The sequence below is a fragment of the Oreochromis niloticus genome, linkage group LG10 (assembly GCF_001858045.2).
Source record: "Oreochromis niloticus isolate F11D_XX linkage group LG10, O_niloticus_UMD_NMBU, whole genome shotgun sequence".
Lineage (NCBI taxonomy): Eukaryota > Metazoa > Chordata > Actinopteri > Cichliformes > Cichlidae > Oreochromis > Oreochromis niloticus.
Window position 1 is genome coordinate 22,460,360 of NC_031975.2, and position 17,630 is coordinate 22,477,989.

The 17,630-nt window shown below is 38.5% G+C and overlaps 1 protein-coding gene and 1 long non-coding RNA gene across 5 annotated transcripts in view; one reads left to right on the forward strand and one right to left on the reverse strand.

The window, feature by feature from the left end:
- Positions 1-16,691, forward strand: part of LOC102082446 (uncharacterized) — a 28,576-nt gene extending 11,885 nt beyond the window's left edge. The window contains exons 2-3 of the long non-coding RNA XR_001224976.3: positions 1,245-1,339; positions 16,518-16,691. This is a non-coding gene — a long non-coding RNA (uncharacterized LOC102082446). The remainder of the gene's footprint in view (positions 1-1,244; positions 1,340-16,517) is intronic.
- The window catches only part of fstl4 (follistatin-like 4), a 218,432-nt gene that overhangs the window by 162,140 nt on the left and 38,662 nt on the right, over positions 1-17,630 (reverse strand). The gene's annotated exons all lie outside the window — the stretch shown is intronic.

A 17,630-nucleotide genomic window follows, 5' to 3' on the forward strand; every position in this document is an offset into this window, starting at 1 on the left:
CATCACCAGTACCCTGGTTATTATCATTATTAGGCCCTCTGTCATCAAGATTTTACCGTCATTACAGGCGATCCAACATCTTTAATCAAACTTATGATTGCTGCTGATTAGAGGTGAAGCTAGCCAATCAGCTCCACTCAGAAATCAAGGTAGCCGAGATGCTTTCCTTGACCTCAAACATATTCTCCCTCTTAACGCAAGGAGAAAAAAAAAAAAAAAAAAAAAAAAAACATACTGGGAGTAAAAACACTTTTCTACTCATATTTTCCACACAGGGGATGTTTCAGAGAAGTGGTAACAGCAGTCAGCCTCATATATGTCCTTCAAGCCAGAACTGAGGAGAGGAACTTGGATGAGAGTGAGTTAGTGGTAGACAGAATAAGAGAGACTCTGAAAGAGTGGGAGAGGGACAGTGACAACGAAGGCAATTAATGAAAACAATGCCCGAATTCCCTGATGCGCTTGAATTGTCTACTCTCCTGATACGTCCCTGCATTTCTATGCCGTGCATGCGCTCTCCAGCTGCTATCAAGGCTAAATATATATCACTTATCAAGCTAACTGACTTCTCTCTTGAGAGGTAGTGAGAGAGAGCAAGAATAAAAGGGACAAGAAATACTGGCACAGGTATGATTGCTTGCCAAGAAAAATGGCATCTATCAACTCTAGCTGAGCTCAGTGTTCATCCACAGTTGGATTCCAGCCATGCATATACAGAGGAGGAAAGAGAGATGATAGCTGCGCTTGTTGTCATGTGTCCTCCTCCATCCACCATCTGTGATTCTATAAAACATTGTATTTTGCACATTATTCAGTGCTGATTCTAATGTCGCAATCACTCATAATTGTTGCCGATTCAGTGGAAATTTGTCTTTTCGTTCATGAAGCTCATTTGGTTCTGAAGCTGTTATTTTTATTGGAGCTTTTATCGGAGCATTTGCATATCTCTGACAGATGTGGAATTATATAAACACTAGCAGGCTCTTGATTTTAACACTCTCAAAAGTTAAATTAACATTGATGACTCCGTAGTCTAACAGAACTCTTGCTGCGCTGATCAATGCCAGTGGTGAGAGCCTGAGGCATAGCGTGTGTGTGCATAGGTATGTGTGTTACAACAGGCACATGGAGGCAGCATGAGCGTGCAAACACAAACACTTTGTGGCATAAGTCTCTTTCTGTGCTGCGTGCCACTCCATTAACTGTAGCTGCAGAGCAGTGACTGGTCTCTGGCTCCTCTCCAGGTGTGAGTGGTCTGACTGCACAGGCATCTCCCTGCTCTACCCATCATAGCTCAGCATGGCACAGCAGGACCTAGCAACACTGCAGGGCCTTAAAGGTAAGCATACTTGTGCAAGAATCCAGCGAGAAATCCAGCTGTAAGTCTGGCTTCAGCCTCTAAATCCTAGGTGCCCATGGTTGACCTTTTGTAGCTGTCTCTTTCTCTCGGTCTTTATATGGGCATGTATATGTGCAACATCCAGATACAGACAAACAAACTGGTGTTGGCCAATCAACTGGTTATAGTAGTGGTGATCAACCAGAGGAAAATGGCTGCATTGATACATGTAACTATATAGAGTGATAGCAACATCAGGAAGAAGGAACACGAGCTCAAGAGAAGGGTGAGAGAAGAGCTCGAGAAGATGTTGAGGGTGACGGCAACAGTGGTCCCCGTGATGACTGAGCTCTCATCAGGGCACTGATCCCAGTAAAAAAAAAAAAAAAAGGGGGGGGGAAATGAGATCGTCTTTGTATGAATGCATATAAATTTAATTTAGGTCACCTACCAAAGTTCATGTGAAAGCCACAGTAAGATTTTTATAAAGAAGCACAAGTAACGTGCATAGCTACCAGGAATTTAGCAAGGACCCCACTTCCACCTGGCTATCAAAGTGGTTGCCAGTTTTTATGGCTTAATCAGGAACTACCATTCTGATCATGAAGAGGGAAAAACAAACACTGGGAGGGAATTGAAGGAATGGAAATTATGCTTGTATTCTCTCCACTCTAAATTTGATGTCATAAAACAACAGTAAGGTTAGGCTGACACGTTGCCTTGCAGAGCTTCTCTTTTTATCCAAACTGGCAGTTCATGTTTTGATTAGCCTGTGTTTTTGTTTGCTGGACACTTCCAAGGCTGCATACCGCCCTTACTAAAAGTAAGGCTGAAATATTACGATTTATTAAGTTTGATAAATCCCAAAGGTGTCAACTCTGTATACAAACTGCACATCTGAAAAGGAGTGCGCATGAATGTGTTCATATCTGTGTGCATGAAATAAAACCAATTCCTTCAAAATGTTGTAAACTGTAGTAATCTATTCCAATTGTACTTGTATGTATTTAAATAAATACCTTTTCTTTATACCTTATTCTGTTCCTATTTATTCTTAGGCTGACATTTGGACAAACTTAAGGGATGAAGGAATGAATTAAGAGCAGTGGTGTGTCAGGTATATCTAACTGGGAGATGTAATGGTTTATAAGCCTCATAAAAGGGCATTGTAACAGATTTTTGCCTTGGTCTGGACTGGCTCCCATTTATATATGTTGAAATAAACAGACTTCTGTAAGTACCGCAAGTGGTGCCACCTTTCTTCCACTGCTATGGTAGGGAGTTGTTGTAGTTGGCGATAGAGTGGGTTTTCCACTAATCAGCAGTAGTATTAATCGGATTGTCTATGAATCCAAAGCTTGAAGGTTCAATCCCTGGCTGTCCTGGTCTGCATGTCAAGGTATCCTTGGGCAAGATGCTGAAACCAACATCGCCCCTGACACCTTTCTGACTGTGAGTGTGCATGAATGTTAGTGACAGAAAAAAAGTGCTTGTGTGAATGTTGTGAGTGAATAAGACCTGTAGTAAGACAATGCGTTCAATGCTCAAATATAGTAGAAAATCACGCGGCAGTTCCCCAACGAGATCGTAGAGTGATGCAAGGACCTGTTCCCAGTCTGACGTAGCTTCATTCAGAATTAGTCACAACTTTCTTCCAAGATTATAGGCCGTTTGTTACTCTTTTATCTCCCCAACTTCAATTAGTTTGGTCTGGGGGCTGATTGCCCATCTGGGGGTGTTGGTGTCTGGACCAGGGAGTATAGAGTGTGTATGGCGACAGTGAGTGTGTGTACGGCAGACAGGGGGGGAAAAAGAAATTAAAATTTAAAAATTACACTTATCCCCTATCTCTCCTCTATCAGTTTGATTACCTCTAAACCCTCCACAAAAGTCTTATGAAGAGTAATGAAAAAAAATGGGAGTCAGTGCTTTGGAAGCAGTGCACTGTGATTTAGCTAGGCTGAAGTTACCTTTGGGCGCTGTAGGAACCATACTTCATTCATTCTCCTCGCCTGGAAGAGTCACTATAAACTTCAGAGAGTCTTTAAGGCGCCTTTGGGGGTTAACCTCAGAGTTAGGTGAGAGTATGTTATGGACCAAATCCAATAGAGATCAATACAGCTTAGCGATAGAGCTGAAGCAAGCAGTGAGCTATTCTTTTTTTCCTCATCTGCAGCCAGGCCGCCACAATCAACACTAACCCAAGCAAGGGGTTTTTAAAAGTGCACTTAAGCTAATGGAGTCATGTCATGGATTCAAATGTGCTGACCCTCGGTGTTTTTTAATTACATAATTTAACTCTAAATTAAAAGAGTCATTAACAGATTTTTTTTTAACCAAGTGTTGATAGCCTTAATTGTTCTTGAGGGAGATTTCGAGTGTACGTTCACCTTCGAACAACAGCAAGTGGAGGCCTTTAACTTTATAGTATGAGAGTTTAACAGTGGAAACCCAGATCTTTATATAAATAGATTAGTTTAATGGATTTCAGAAGAAGGCAAACCGCATTGATTTCTAAACATCAGTGTAAAACCTTTGGAATAACTTGGAACCTGCATGACTGTATGTACTCATTAATGCTCTCTTCTTCTGTTGCAATAGCATTTTTACAATTGTCTGTGAAACTGGACATTTTCAGCTGTCAGAATATTTGCATATTGAAGTTTGGTATTGTAATTTCTGATGTATCCGCCAGACAGATCACATAACATCACGCATCAGCAAGTCACTGGAACTCCCTTAACTTGTGCTAGAAGGAGAACCAAGAGAAGGTCAGCTGTTTGAAGGTACTCGAACAATAAGTTGAATTTGTTTGCTGTAGTTTGCGACTTATGTGATTTAAGTAGCTGTTAGAAAAGTCCACTTGATATCGTTTTCTCTGGCAGCCTTATAATCCTTGATTTATTTATTTATTTGTCAGGGTTAGATATGCTGTTCTTTATTCAAAACTTGATAATTATTTAATTTCAAGATCCACCTTGAGAAAACCTCATACTTAAAAAGTGTTGCAAAGAGAAAGAAAGAAATGTATTCAAATGTGTTTCTAGATTGGTATTCCTTTCAAAAATAATGAATTGCCACGACTGAGATGGCAGACATGCAATTCCATACTAGCGACCACAGGTTACTGTTTGTATAGTGAGGCCAAAAAGCCTCATGAATACCAAGTATGACGACAGCACAGATCTGAATGTAGACATATCCAGTAATCCTTGATAAGAATGGCTTTCCTAGAATAAAAGAGGTTTTCTTTTTACTAAATGCAAATAATAGAAGATGACAAATGTTATTCCATAATCTTCCAGGGCTTAGTACACTACTATCTTATTTCTCTAGGCAAATATTTGAAGTATTTATAACTTTATTGAAAGATAATGTTACTTTTCTGCAATCCTTTTTGTGAAACACGCAGTGGGGCACAACTCCATAATTCTCTGTTCTCCGAAATAACACTGAGATACGCTATTAATGATACATGAATGTAATTACATTTCTCAGAGCATTTTGCCTAATATGCCAAATGAATGGGGAAGGAGAATGATGAGAACACAGCAGGCATTAATTAGTCTCATCCATGAGCAAAAGAGCTTCTATTTTGCAGAGCGGCGATGTTATTGCTTCAAGTTGACACAAGTTCAGATTGATGCAAATGAATTACTTCAAATGCATTTTGGCTGTCTGATTTAATAGGACAAAATTTAATGTGTTTTCCCAGTGCAGGAAAAAGGAGGGATTATTAAGTAATTTGACTCTCTCACACGTTGGATGGAATATAGCCTGTAGAAACTAGTACTTCTTTTGAACTGAAGGGTTTTTGTGAGTCTGTGGTGACAGAAAGCCATCATCAATGAATGTCAAAAAACAAAACAGTCCTGTTAAGTTGTGGAGATTGTTCTACAAACGCTGGACAATAACCAGAAAGGCACACTTGCTCTGAAAGGAAGGTGTAAGTAGTCTATCAATGTACAATCAATGCATTTGTGCCCCGACTCCCAACATAGGATCCTGAAACTGCTGACTGCTTTCATGATCTGCATCTCATCACCAGCCATGATAAGATCTACATGAGGTCTACATGAGTTGTAAAAATATATCAAAATTTCAAATAATTAGGCCCAAGTTACACAGGCTTGGAGATTTTTCAGCATCCGTCTGGCAACAACTGATCATGAGGGACAATTGCAGTGGACCAGTGGTTGGTTGAACTTGCTGGGAGTCGCTAAAAATGGTCACAAAAAAGGTATATACTGCACTAAAACTCTCTTTGTGATTGCTTTGGTTGGTGTTACCAGTTTGTGTGGATGATGTAAATCAGGGGTGGGGGAACTCCAGGCCTCAACAGCCGGTGTCCTGCAGGTTTTAGATACATCCTTGATCGAACACAGCTGATTTAAATGGCTAAATTACCTCCTTACCTTGTCTTGAGAAACAGGACCTTTTGCTTTCAAAGTAAAGTTGTGCCTTTTGAAATGTGTTGGTTGCAGCCGTAAGGCACAATGTTTACTTTCAAAGGCAAATGTTGTCCATTTTTAGTTTGGGTCACATGTCTTCAACCTTCACTACAGCTCGGAGAGTAAGTTGGGGTTTTTAGAGAAGTCAGCAGTTATATGCAAACTATGGGCTACCATGGCCATCTGCTGCGACCAAAGCACATTGACAAATTACTTAGATTCTAGGGTAGAAATAATTCCACAGTTTTTTGCCTTTTTACATTTAACATCTTTTATAAATTGTTGTATTTGATGTGCTTTTCACTTAGCTGCCACACTGAGTGAAAGGCTGCCAATAAAATCTTCATTTCCCGAAGAAAGAAGCCATAGTGCACATGGATCAGAAATTAGAGCAATGATCTACGGCTTAAGTGAGTGTGGTTACCTCCTTTTTAACTGTAGCAGGAGAGATTATATTTGTTTCTACTTTGGCTACTAGTGATGACCGCAAATGCCTGTTAAAGACAAATAAAAAAGAAAAACAGTAGTCTATAAAACCAAGTAAGAGACACACTGCAGTTCTCCAGCATGGCTTTCCATTCATCAGTAATGTCTGTTGACATCATTTTCCAAACAGCTGGGCAAAGGACACATGCACGCGCACGCACATGCACGCGCACGCACACACTCATGTACACATGCAGACAATAAAAAGAAAGCAAAATTTCCAGGACACTTAAACCTTTTACAAAGAGCAATAAGACAGCAACCCAAAGTCTACTCAGTCAGGAGTTTAAATATTTAATATTTGCTAAAAGTTATTTATTTACATGAGGCTAAATATCATAGCTTTATACAGGTTAACATTTCTAAAAACAGGCTAAATAATGAAATAAAACATAAGTCAAAGTCTGAGACTAAAAGAAGGTAAACAGTTTAAGACAAAGTGTTTTATGAGTGTGAGAAAGTCTTCATCTATCCAGCAAAGTTCAGGCATACAGGACATCTTATAGTCTTTTGCTTTTACCTATTAAGAGCTGTAGCAAACTCCTGGTATGTCTTTTTTCTACTGTTGTTCAAATTTTGATAATAAAAGTTTTAAAAAAAGCTGTTTCAAGCACCTAAAGGCAGAGAAATGGCACGTATAGAAGCCAAACAGCCATTGTGATCCTCAAAGGGAGCGCTAATCAGGATTAAAAAGGCTGAACATTATCAGGATGAGGAAGCATGCCAGGTGTGTGACCTGACCCTGCAAACCCTCTCTCTCTCTTTCATTCTTTGATATCTGTGAATAAATGCTGAGTGCTTTGAATATCTGTTATACTCACATTTAAAGCATGGGTTTGTAATCTCAGCGTTTCATATCAGCGTCTTTTAATGATCCCTGCAAACAGTCAGTTACAGTACTTTTTTGAGATGAACCTTTGTAAGCTTGAAAAGGACTGAGGGAGAACGAACAACTGCATCAAATGTGGCAGACTTTGAGTGGGGGGTATTCGACAATAGATTTTAGGTAACAATTTTTAATGTTTCATGTTGTTTTCATCGTCATTATAGTTTTAGTTTTATATTTTATTTGTGGCAGTGTATTTTCCATATATATATAAAAAACGGTTACTAGGGATGCATGACTACCAACACCAGTATCTGCCATACGCCTGCCTCCTACACTTTGAGCTGATAGGTGAAGAACAAGCAATGTCTGCAGTATACTTTTGTTGCTAAAGAATTAATAATAAAAACTATGGTCTGCTAAACTTTTAAAAGAAGTTCACTAATGTTGGCAACAAGAAACATAATGGATCAAGTTTGCAGCCAACATTGAAGAAACAAGAGTAAATGTCCAGAGACAAAACATGGGTGTAAAATTACAGAAGCAGGGAAGCTTTTGTCTGCATCTCCTCAGCATACCAGAGCCACACCACCAAAACTAATGAAACCTCATCCACCTAAGCTGCATAACATCATCTAGACCAGAAGCAACAAATATTGTTATACTGTTATTTTGTCACCGTCAGCAAGTGAACAGCATTTGATAAAAATGAGATGACATTTTCAGGGTTTTCTGGGAATGTATTTTCATCACTAATCAGTATTATTGACAGGTACCCAAATTAAAAAATTTGTACTTTTGATCGACGTAAAGTGTCATCAGCGCTTTTTCAAAGATCACCTCAATTTCTCAATGTGGGCATTCGCAATTATCAAATACCATAAAATAAAAAGTGAAATAACAAGGCAGACACATGCTGATTACATAAAGGATTTCATGCTAAACTATGCGTACAGCTGAGCTGTTACTGTTGATGTTAGAAAAAAAATGAGGTGGTCATTTTGAATTAAATACCTTCAGACTCATCATCTGGTTGCAATGTATGTACACACTGAGGATACCTCGATATACTCAATGGTCACTTTATTAAGTACAGCTTTTCATCACTTGTTAACGCAAATCATCCAGTCAGATAACAGGAACCTAATGTTTAGGCATGTAGACATGGTAAGATGAAATGTTAAAGGTCAAACTGAGCATCTGAAAAAGAAATAAAAAATCAAGAAAAGAGGAGGAAAGGTAATTTAAGTGACTCTGAATGTGGCACTGTGGGGTGCCAGAGGTCAGTCAAGAATGGCCAAACTGCTTCCAGCTTATAGGAAGGCGACAGTATTTCAAATAAGTACTCATTAAAAGTCAAGGTCTGCAGAAGAACATCTCTGAACACATAACACATTCAAACAAGTGGTAGATGGGTTACAATAGCAGCATCACAGTTTTCCACTCCTGTCAGCAAAGAACAGGAAACTGAGGCTACAGTTCACAAGGATTCACCAAAATTGGCCAATAGAGGATTGGAAAAACCTGATTTTGGGTAAACAACATGAAAGCATGGATCTCTCCGACCTTGTAGCACTGTTTCACGATAGTGATTGTGGTGTAATGATGTAAGGGATATTTTCTTGGGACACTTGGGGCCTTTTAGTACTGAGTAAGTATAATTTAAAAGCCTCAGCCTATCTGAGTGTTGGTGCTGTCCATGGCCATCCTTTTATAACCAAAGTGTAACAATCCTCTGATGGCTGCAGGATAATTTATCATGTCACAAACCTCAAATCATATCAAACAACATCAAATAATTGCCTTGAACATGACTCAAATGGCCTCCATAGTCACCAAATCTCGGCCCAATAGAGCGCCTTTGGACGGTGATGGAATGGGAGACTCACGTCACACATATGCAGTGAGGAAATCTGCAGCAACTTTGTGACACTATCATGTCAATATGGACCAGAATCAGTGAGATAGGTTTTCGGCACCTCATTAAATCAGTGTTACAAATAATGAAGGCAGTTCTGAAGGTCCAACCCGATATGAGCAAAGTGTAGCTAATAAAGTGTTTGGTGAGTGCATGTCCAGCCAATAAAATCTAATTAATGGAAGTAGCCAGTGTTTTTCTGTTGTGCCACATAATTTCTGTCCTGTTTGCTACAGAGTTGAAAGCTAAAACAGTTATTTTTAATTTTGTTTCATAAAAAAAGACCTCTTTGTTTCCAGTGGCACAAAATGAAACCAGCACAATCAACAAAAGAAATATCAGCAACAGCTATCAGACAAACTGGAAGTGATATCAGCACAGATCTTCACAATCAGTCCCTAAAATTTATTTTAAAAACCCTGACAGTTCAAAAGATGGAGAGAGAAAGGCAGATCTTAGGGAAAGAGCTGAAAGTTAAAAAAAAAAAGAGAGGCTGCAATAGCAAAGCGAGAGGTTGATTTTCTACATTTGCTGACTCTACCATGAATGCATATCTTATCATTGAAGGCAATTGAAAATGATGATAAACTGTGATTAAGGTCACAGTTCTGCAAAACCTACTCTGAATAATAAAAGTTTATATAATCAGGATTTTACAGTACTGCACCCAGGATTTTCTTTCGTGGGCGAAACCTTGTATGAGTTTGATTTCCACAGCCGTCATTACACTGTTCATTTCTTATAGGCGCAAATTACACTATGCCTCTGTACCCATGCCAGTTTTCATTACATTAACAATGCAACACACAAGAGCTGTACTACACAATCATCAAGGAACATCGTTAATAATGTTCTGCTAGAATCTGATAAATCGGAGGTTCTCTCAATAATAAGTGCCAGAAGGAAATCCCCATTTTGATTACCATTAATTTGAATACCATAAATGAATGCAAAAGTCAATAATTCAATTATTCAAACATCATTATGTGAATGAAAAATGTTTTGTCCATTAATAATCTACATGAATAAAATGATGATAGAAAACAGCGGCTGAAATATCTGACTCTAGATATATCTTCAGACACTTGGAAAATGTAAGTGTGTGATATGCACTAGTTTACGGTGTAACTTTAAAGAAATTTCCTGGACACAGTTTGAACATTTACTGAATTAAAAAAAAAAATCTTTATTTTAAACAAAACCTTTCAAGCCTGCAAAAGATTTTTAATGAGCCACTGCTCCTTTAAAAAAGAAAAAAGTCAACATAAACTGCGGGTAGATGGCTTGAAGGTGTGAGTCTGTCATTAATTCCTCTTTAATTAGCGTAAGAAGAAAGCATAGTTAGTTGATTGCTCTGATCCCTGCCCTCTTTCAACCATCTGAGAAATTTATCATTGCTTCCCCCTCAGAATGACAGCTGAATTATCACTTAGCTCACTGAGAGACAGCTCATTCCAACACGTCAAAACAACCATGTTAGCCGCAGCCGGCTCGATCTGATTTCACAGTATACTTGGTGCTCCTACTTAGTATGGCAAGTAGCAATTTCATTACGAAGCTCTCGCTCTGTCTCTATCTCTTTCTTCTCGCTGATGTCCTTAACCAATGACACCCTAATTCATTCGCTGCCCTATTTCCATGGGCCTGGGGTTTCGTCACTGATACATTTAGGGTGAAGAGCCTCTTCTCCAGGGCCGAGCCATCGCTCACAGACCTTGGAGTCTGCCCCAGTATTACGCATGCTATTTGCACAAATTGCTCCATTTGTGTTTGAATATGAAATGCCTTTCCTGAATATGAGTGGAGACCATACCTATTCCCTGAGAGAACATCTGAGATGTGAGAGATATTTTATTCTTAAGTGAGATTGCTTCTTTCTCTCCCTCTTGTCGATAGCTGTAAAGAAAATTTTAATAATTTTACAGGTCAGATTGTATTAAAAAAAAAATCTAGTTGGTGGTGCCAGATTGTTATTTCTCAGTTGAATTCCCTTGTTCTTACTCAAGTTAAAAAAAAAGAAAAAAGCATCCCTAAATGCCACGCATGAGCAACGGAGCACTAATATGTGACTGGCTACTGGAATATATATATAAATCCTAAACTCCTTTTGAAAACAAAACAGATGAACCAGTCCTCTTTATATTTTTTTGGTCTTGAATAGAAATGGCTCTTGTCTATAATCTTGAGAAATCAGATGAAAACGATCATTAATTTTAACTGTTCATATTTTTTTTATATTGTTTCCTTATTCCAAATTAAACAAACATTATGTGAATTGCTAAAATATGGGACAGGGTCATATTTCATGTTTACAGATTAGAAGACAAATGTACTGATTATGTGATCTTAGCTTGTTATCAATTTGCAATTATGAATGAGTTAAGTGGAACTCAGTGCCTTTTATAGGTGCCAGGTCATGCACTTACTATAACGCCAGTTACAGTCGTTATATGCGATTTTGGTTATATTAACAATATAATGTGTATTTACAGTAGATCGGAAATAGCATAGCATCAGTAACCAGAGGTGTGTGCGCGCGTGCGCGCACACACACACACACACACACACACACACACACACACACACAAAGAAATATAGTATGTACATACAAGAATAAAATGCCTCAATCAATGCTCAATCCCAGGATACAAGCACTAATGAGATTATTCTTACTAATGAACACTTTGCGCATTTGTGTACCACTAGTCAGTCAATAATATTAGCTGGATCATCAATGTGACAATATTAATCTCAAGCGACATCCATATAACCAGGGGTGCACATAAATGGTCCGCAGGTGCGCATTCGCTGTCAAAATAAAAGACACGCACCAGATAAGAAGTTGCAACGCGCGTTTGCGTACGTTAGATTTTCTGGAGGAGGACAGACATTTGTTTAGAACTCTTAAAGATGTCGAAGAAGCAAGCTCCTTTAAGCAATTATTTTGGTGTTCCTCCACCTCCAAAGAAATGTCAGAAGGAGCGCGTATTCTCGGAAGAAGGTTGCAGGAGGTGAGCTGGCTTCAAACAAATGATGAACGCACAGAGATGTGGTGCAGAATATGCCATGAAAATCCCACTCTAGCGGACAAAAACAGTGCCTTTTATGTGTACGCAAACGCGCGTTGCAACTTCTTATCTGGTGCGTGTCTTTTATTTTGACAGCGCATGCGCACCTGCGGATCACTTATGTGCACCCCTGCATATAACTCTGATAATGACACACAGCAGCTTCTACTATGCAATATATCAGCTTTTTTTCCCTAGAAAATAAATTCTTCATCTGCTGCAGCTGAGCATAGTTTCAAAAACATGTCTGCCGTTAAAACATGGAAACAGCACACAGACCAGGAAGATCATCCCTCAAAATGAAGTCCATAATTATAAGTAAACTCCTGGAAAAAACAAAAAACAGCTGCAGAGTTCCCTCCTAAGTTCAGCAAGGACTAAAATATACAAATGAGTTCACAAACCATTTGAAATAGGAACAACTCGTATGGGTAGGGAGCGGGAATGATACAGCAGAAAACATTTACAAGCTCAAAGAGGCAGATGCGATTAAATTTGCAAAAGAACATGCACAGGAGAAGAGCTTTTTTTCAGATGAGGCCAAAATAAACCTACATGACTCTGATGATAGAAAGTTTGTGAAAGTCAAAGAAAAAAAGAAAAAAGGGAAAGAATTTCAACCAGACAGCAGGAAGACCTACACTAGATGGGAATGTTAGAAGTTTTTCTTACAGTAATGATGGTAAACTTATATTTGTTAATGTCAAGTGGACATAGGAAATTAAAGTAATCAACGAAAAAAAAAAAATTACCAGATGCCCACTGAAAGAATATTTTTATCATAGAAAATCAAAGTGTCGTCCCAGAGCTCTGACCTAAATCCCAAAGAGCACATATGGGATGCCATGGAGGGAAAAAAAATGTCAGACTGTTCTGTGGATGAATTAAAAGCTTTGCTGGCTCAAACATGGAGGGAACCTTCACCACAGCTATTACAGTAACTGATTGATTTCACGCCCAGACATTTCCCAGTTCAGCAAGCTAAATAATAAACATGTAAATGTGATATTTAGTGAAGCCACTGCTGGGTGTCCAAACAGTCTGTCTTCATGTGTTGTTTTTAAAAACTAACAAACTTGTTTTTGTGGAATATACGGTTTCCAAGTTTGATTTTGTTTGTCTTTCCTCAGAATATAAGCCCCTTTTTTCCTTTTATTAAAGCTATTAAATTCCTATATTTTTGAGTATGTTTTGAGTTTACTTGTGGAGCCGCAGTAGACACGCTTATTTTTCCAGGGTGTTGTTATAGCACTGAAACTTGTAGGGGAAAATACATAATATGCAAAAGATGGGGCTCCACAATCTATCAAAAAGTGCACTGCGACACAAAACATAAAAGAAATTCAGCCAGATTAACAATCACTCATGGTATTGCAAGGTATTACAGCAAGCCCCTGTCACAATGGTGGCAGAAAAAATAGATAAGAGTACAGCATCTGCAGCTATAGGATTATGGATACAGAGGATAGCAAGGGAAGCAAAACCTAAATGTGTTAATTACACTCAATACCTGGACTGCACTCACCAACCAGCCGCGACCCAAAGAAGCTGGCTGTCTTTCACAGCAGCCACAGGGAAAATCTGCAGGAAATTATTGTGATGGCAGAAAATGTAAATTTATATTACTTTAATGGGGCATGTGAGATGGAGGAAGAAGCAGCTGTACACTGACTGTTATTAATGTCCAGCCTTCAAAACATGACTGTGAATGATAAATCTGAACTTTGGTATAAAAGTTGAAATGAGGATTCCCTGGAAAACTAATGATTTGAGTCTAGCCCACCTGATAGGGCGAGAGTTGTAATTATGAAGGAAACCTTGATAGTATCTCACGTAATTAATCAATGCTAACAATATACCAAAAAATGACCTCTCTTTGCCCTATCTGCCATTCTATCAGAACCCATGACCTTATTGCATTACATATGCATGATTCTAGTCCCCCTTTGACTCCACCTCAACCTTCAGGTCTTATAAATAGAAAAAAAGAAACCAATTGTTAGGTTTACCATTATTGCAGCTGTTGTACTGCTGTCTCTTGATAACTGGCTTGCTAAACCGTTTTACATTTAAATTTTTTGAATAATAAATTATTCACTGACTTAATTTCAAAGTAAGGAGCAAATATTCCTGAGAACAAGCAACCCACCTGCCTAGCCATGGGTGCCATTCCCCTCGCTGACTTGTTTTTTAAAATCACATCCATGACAGGATTCGTATTAATCTTCATGCATTTCCAAAGGCTCCTGGGATCACAACAAGTTTTAAAAATAGATTCCTGTATATATACAGTCACTATGACAATGATCAGACGATTTGGTGAGTCTATGAGGTTATTTCTGGAGACTTTTCTCACTGGGACATGGCTATATAGTAGTTTGTTGAGATCACAATGTCTGTCACAGCAGCTGCAGCGCTTTTATGTGCTTTCTTGTCGCTAACAAAAAAGGAGTGGATATGGACAAAGAGCTTCAGAGAAATCTCAAATTGCATATTGAATTCTAAAAGCACACCCTCAAAGGCAGAATCCTGGCAGAGCCCACTCGCTCACGCTGCCAAAACCTGGACAATGGTAATTGCTTGTCATATCTAGAAAATTATGTAGGAAATACAAATGCCTTATTAAAACGTTTTTTAAATTCTATTCAAGCCAATTTGATTCACCCTGGCAAAGTGCACTGATGTGATTGCCACCTTGATTCCTTATAGACTCAGTATTTTAATGTTGTCTCATTTATTTCATCTGTGCCCCGAGCTTTCCAACCTTTGCCTGAAATTTGTTTTTCTGTAATTTGAAGAGCTTTCTTCCAAAGTGACAAATCATCTTTTAACAACAATGAAACCAAAGGTAGGAGACTTCTGAAAACTGAGTGTGAAAATACATCTCACAGATGGGATTCAAGCTTGCAAATGAGGCATAAAGGGTGCTATGATACTGTACGACAATAAGTTATTAGATAATCTGCCAAGCCCGGGTTTTTCAGGTACATTTAGCTTTTTTTGCTGCTCTTGTAGTCTCTGTACAACATATGCCTATATCTTAGTATGTGTTAAAGCAGTCTTGTAGAGACAAATATTCTGCCAGGAGGGTAGTAACACTCCATCCAGTGTTGGAGTGGCATTTCTGTCCTTTAGCGTAGGCTTGAAAGGTGGCAGGAAATGTCGGCATTTCATGCTGTCATTTTCTCTGAGCTTGAAAATTCATTCTAGACCCTGAAATAGCAGTTTGACATAGTCACAAGATCCACTTAGCAGTTTGAAAGTTTTCAGTCACATCTTGTGGCCTTCCTCATCAGATGAGGTTGTCCTCTGCTGGCACACTTGAGAGCAGTTAACTGCATAAGCATGAGCAGAAGATGAACACAGTGAAGTGAATCATACCACATGCCTTATGCCAGTTTTCCAGACAGTCAGTGAGTTTGAAGGTATATTAATCGAGACAGCAGAGGGGAAAAAAAAAAAAATCCTCCAAATGTCTTTAGATATGTTGTTCGTATAAGGATATATAAGAGTTTTCAAATAATGATCTCTCAGATGTGAAATAGTGGCGACAACGATCGGTGCAACAACAGGCCAGAATTGCGTGGAGACATTTTATAGACAACCCAAAATTTCACCAGCGTTTCGAAAATGTGTACTGCTGTCTTTCTTATGCTATGTTGTAGTAACAACGCTATAATGCATATCAGATGCTCATCATCATTAGAAAACTATTGTATCCCAGTGGTATTGGTACCTGGCACCTAGTTTTGGTTTTTGTGGCACCCTCCCCAACTCCATCCCCCTTCACCATAGAAAGTGCCTTTATGCAAGCAAGTTGCAAAACCAAATACTTATAAAAAAAGAAAACCTGTTGAAATCTACGAGTTCACAGAGAGCAGAAGGTTTTCGAGGTGGTGTTGGCCTTCCCCTGAGCCTGTTGATTGAACAAATGATACTTTCTCACAAGTAGCAACTGTCCTCATGACTCATTGACTGCACATTTTACTGTCAACAACATGGCCACCACAATGACATGCAGTCTTTGCTGGAGCTATCATAGCACTCATTTATCATCCTGACTCATATTCACCAATCTGACAGTAATGCAGCAGAGGGGTAATGAACTCAGTGTTACTTTTTCCACTGAGGGATTCGTGCAAACTCTGTTGTGTCAGAAACAACCACACACAAAATGAGTAAATACCCTCTTTGTCACTAGATGTAAGTCCAACTTGAACAACTTTGTATCTTTTGAAATGCCAAGGTTACTGGCAGTAATAACATTGTCCAGCAGTAATCATAGTATTGTTTTGAAAAGATTTCCTCAAATTCTTTATGACACCTTAGTAGAGATTTGATTCTACAGTTTTGGTGCAGTGAGAATTGGACTCATGCTAGAAAATAATGACATTAAATCTAATTATACTTCTTTGATTTTCGATTGCAGATGGTTCAAAACCCAGAAGCAAGACGTCTAACAAAGAAGAAAAAGCAACACATCACTCCTGTTTTAGATCAAGCGCACAGTCCACCTGTGCAATACACAACTGAGTTAAAAAATGTATTATTTGTTTTCAAAGCCCTCTGTGAATAAACTCCAACATGTAACTCAATTTTTTGCCTCCAGGTCACTGAGTTAATCCTCCCAACAACTTCTCTCAATGCCAACTTCTCACCTAAAAACGAAAGGTGACTGGGCCTTTGCTGTTACCCTGTTCCTGTTAGGCTCTGGAATAGTCTGCCATGCCACATAAAAACCTGCCCAACAACTGACAATTTTAAATCAATTTTAAAGACCTGCATATTTTTCATCGACTTTCAGTGAAGCCTGTGATGCCTCGTGGTTTTGTCAAGGACAGATTTTCTTACGGCTCTTTTATTTTGAGTGTTGTTTCTATTGCTACATTTTATTTATGTACTTACTTTATTTGATTCTCTTTGTAATTTTATCCCAGGGTTTCACACTATTTTATTCATTTATCACATTTTTTAATCATCATTGTAATTTTTGCTTTGCTTTTCGTCTCTACCGTATTTATTTCAGTTCTTATAAGAACTGAGATAAATACGGTAGATCTGAGATCTGAGATCTGGAATGCAATGTTTCTGCTACTTTTGGTTGTTGCTTTAAATTTGCTATATAAGTAAGACTGACTTGACTAATTATCCCTAAAATTACAAAGTAATTAAACCAGTCTGAAACAACTACATAAGGTAGATTCTAACAAATCAATAGTACCTCTCACAAATGAATAATCTCTAATTGACACACAGTGTACATCTGGGAATGATGTTGGGATATGAAACTATTTAAGCATTAATGTGTTTACTCAGTCAGAGAAATGTGACCTGACAGAGCCTTATTAATATTTCTACTTCCCTAGGGGTATGCAAATACACCTTGTCCTCACCAAAGTCTTTCTGAAGAGCTTGCTCATTGAGATCCAAGTAAGTTAAGAGAATATACGCAGATGTGTGTATAGTTTTTACATTAAAAATATTCAAAAAACAATATTATAACACAAATGTGTGTGTGCATACTTTGGAGGTAAGGAAGACA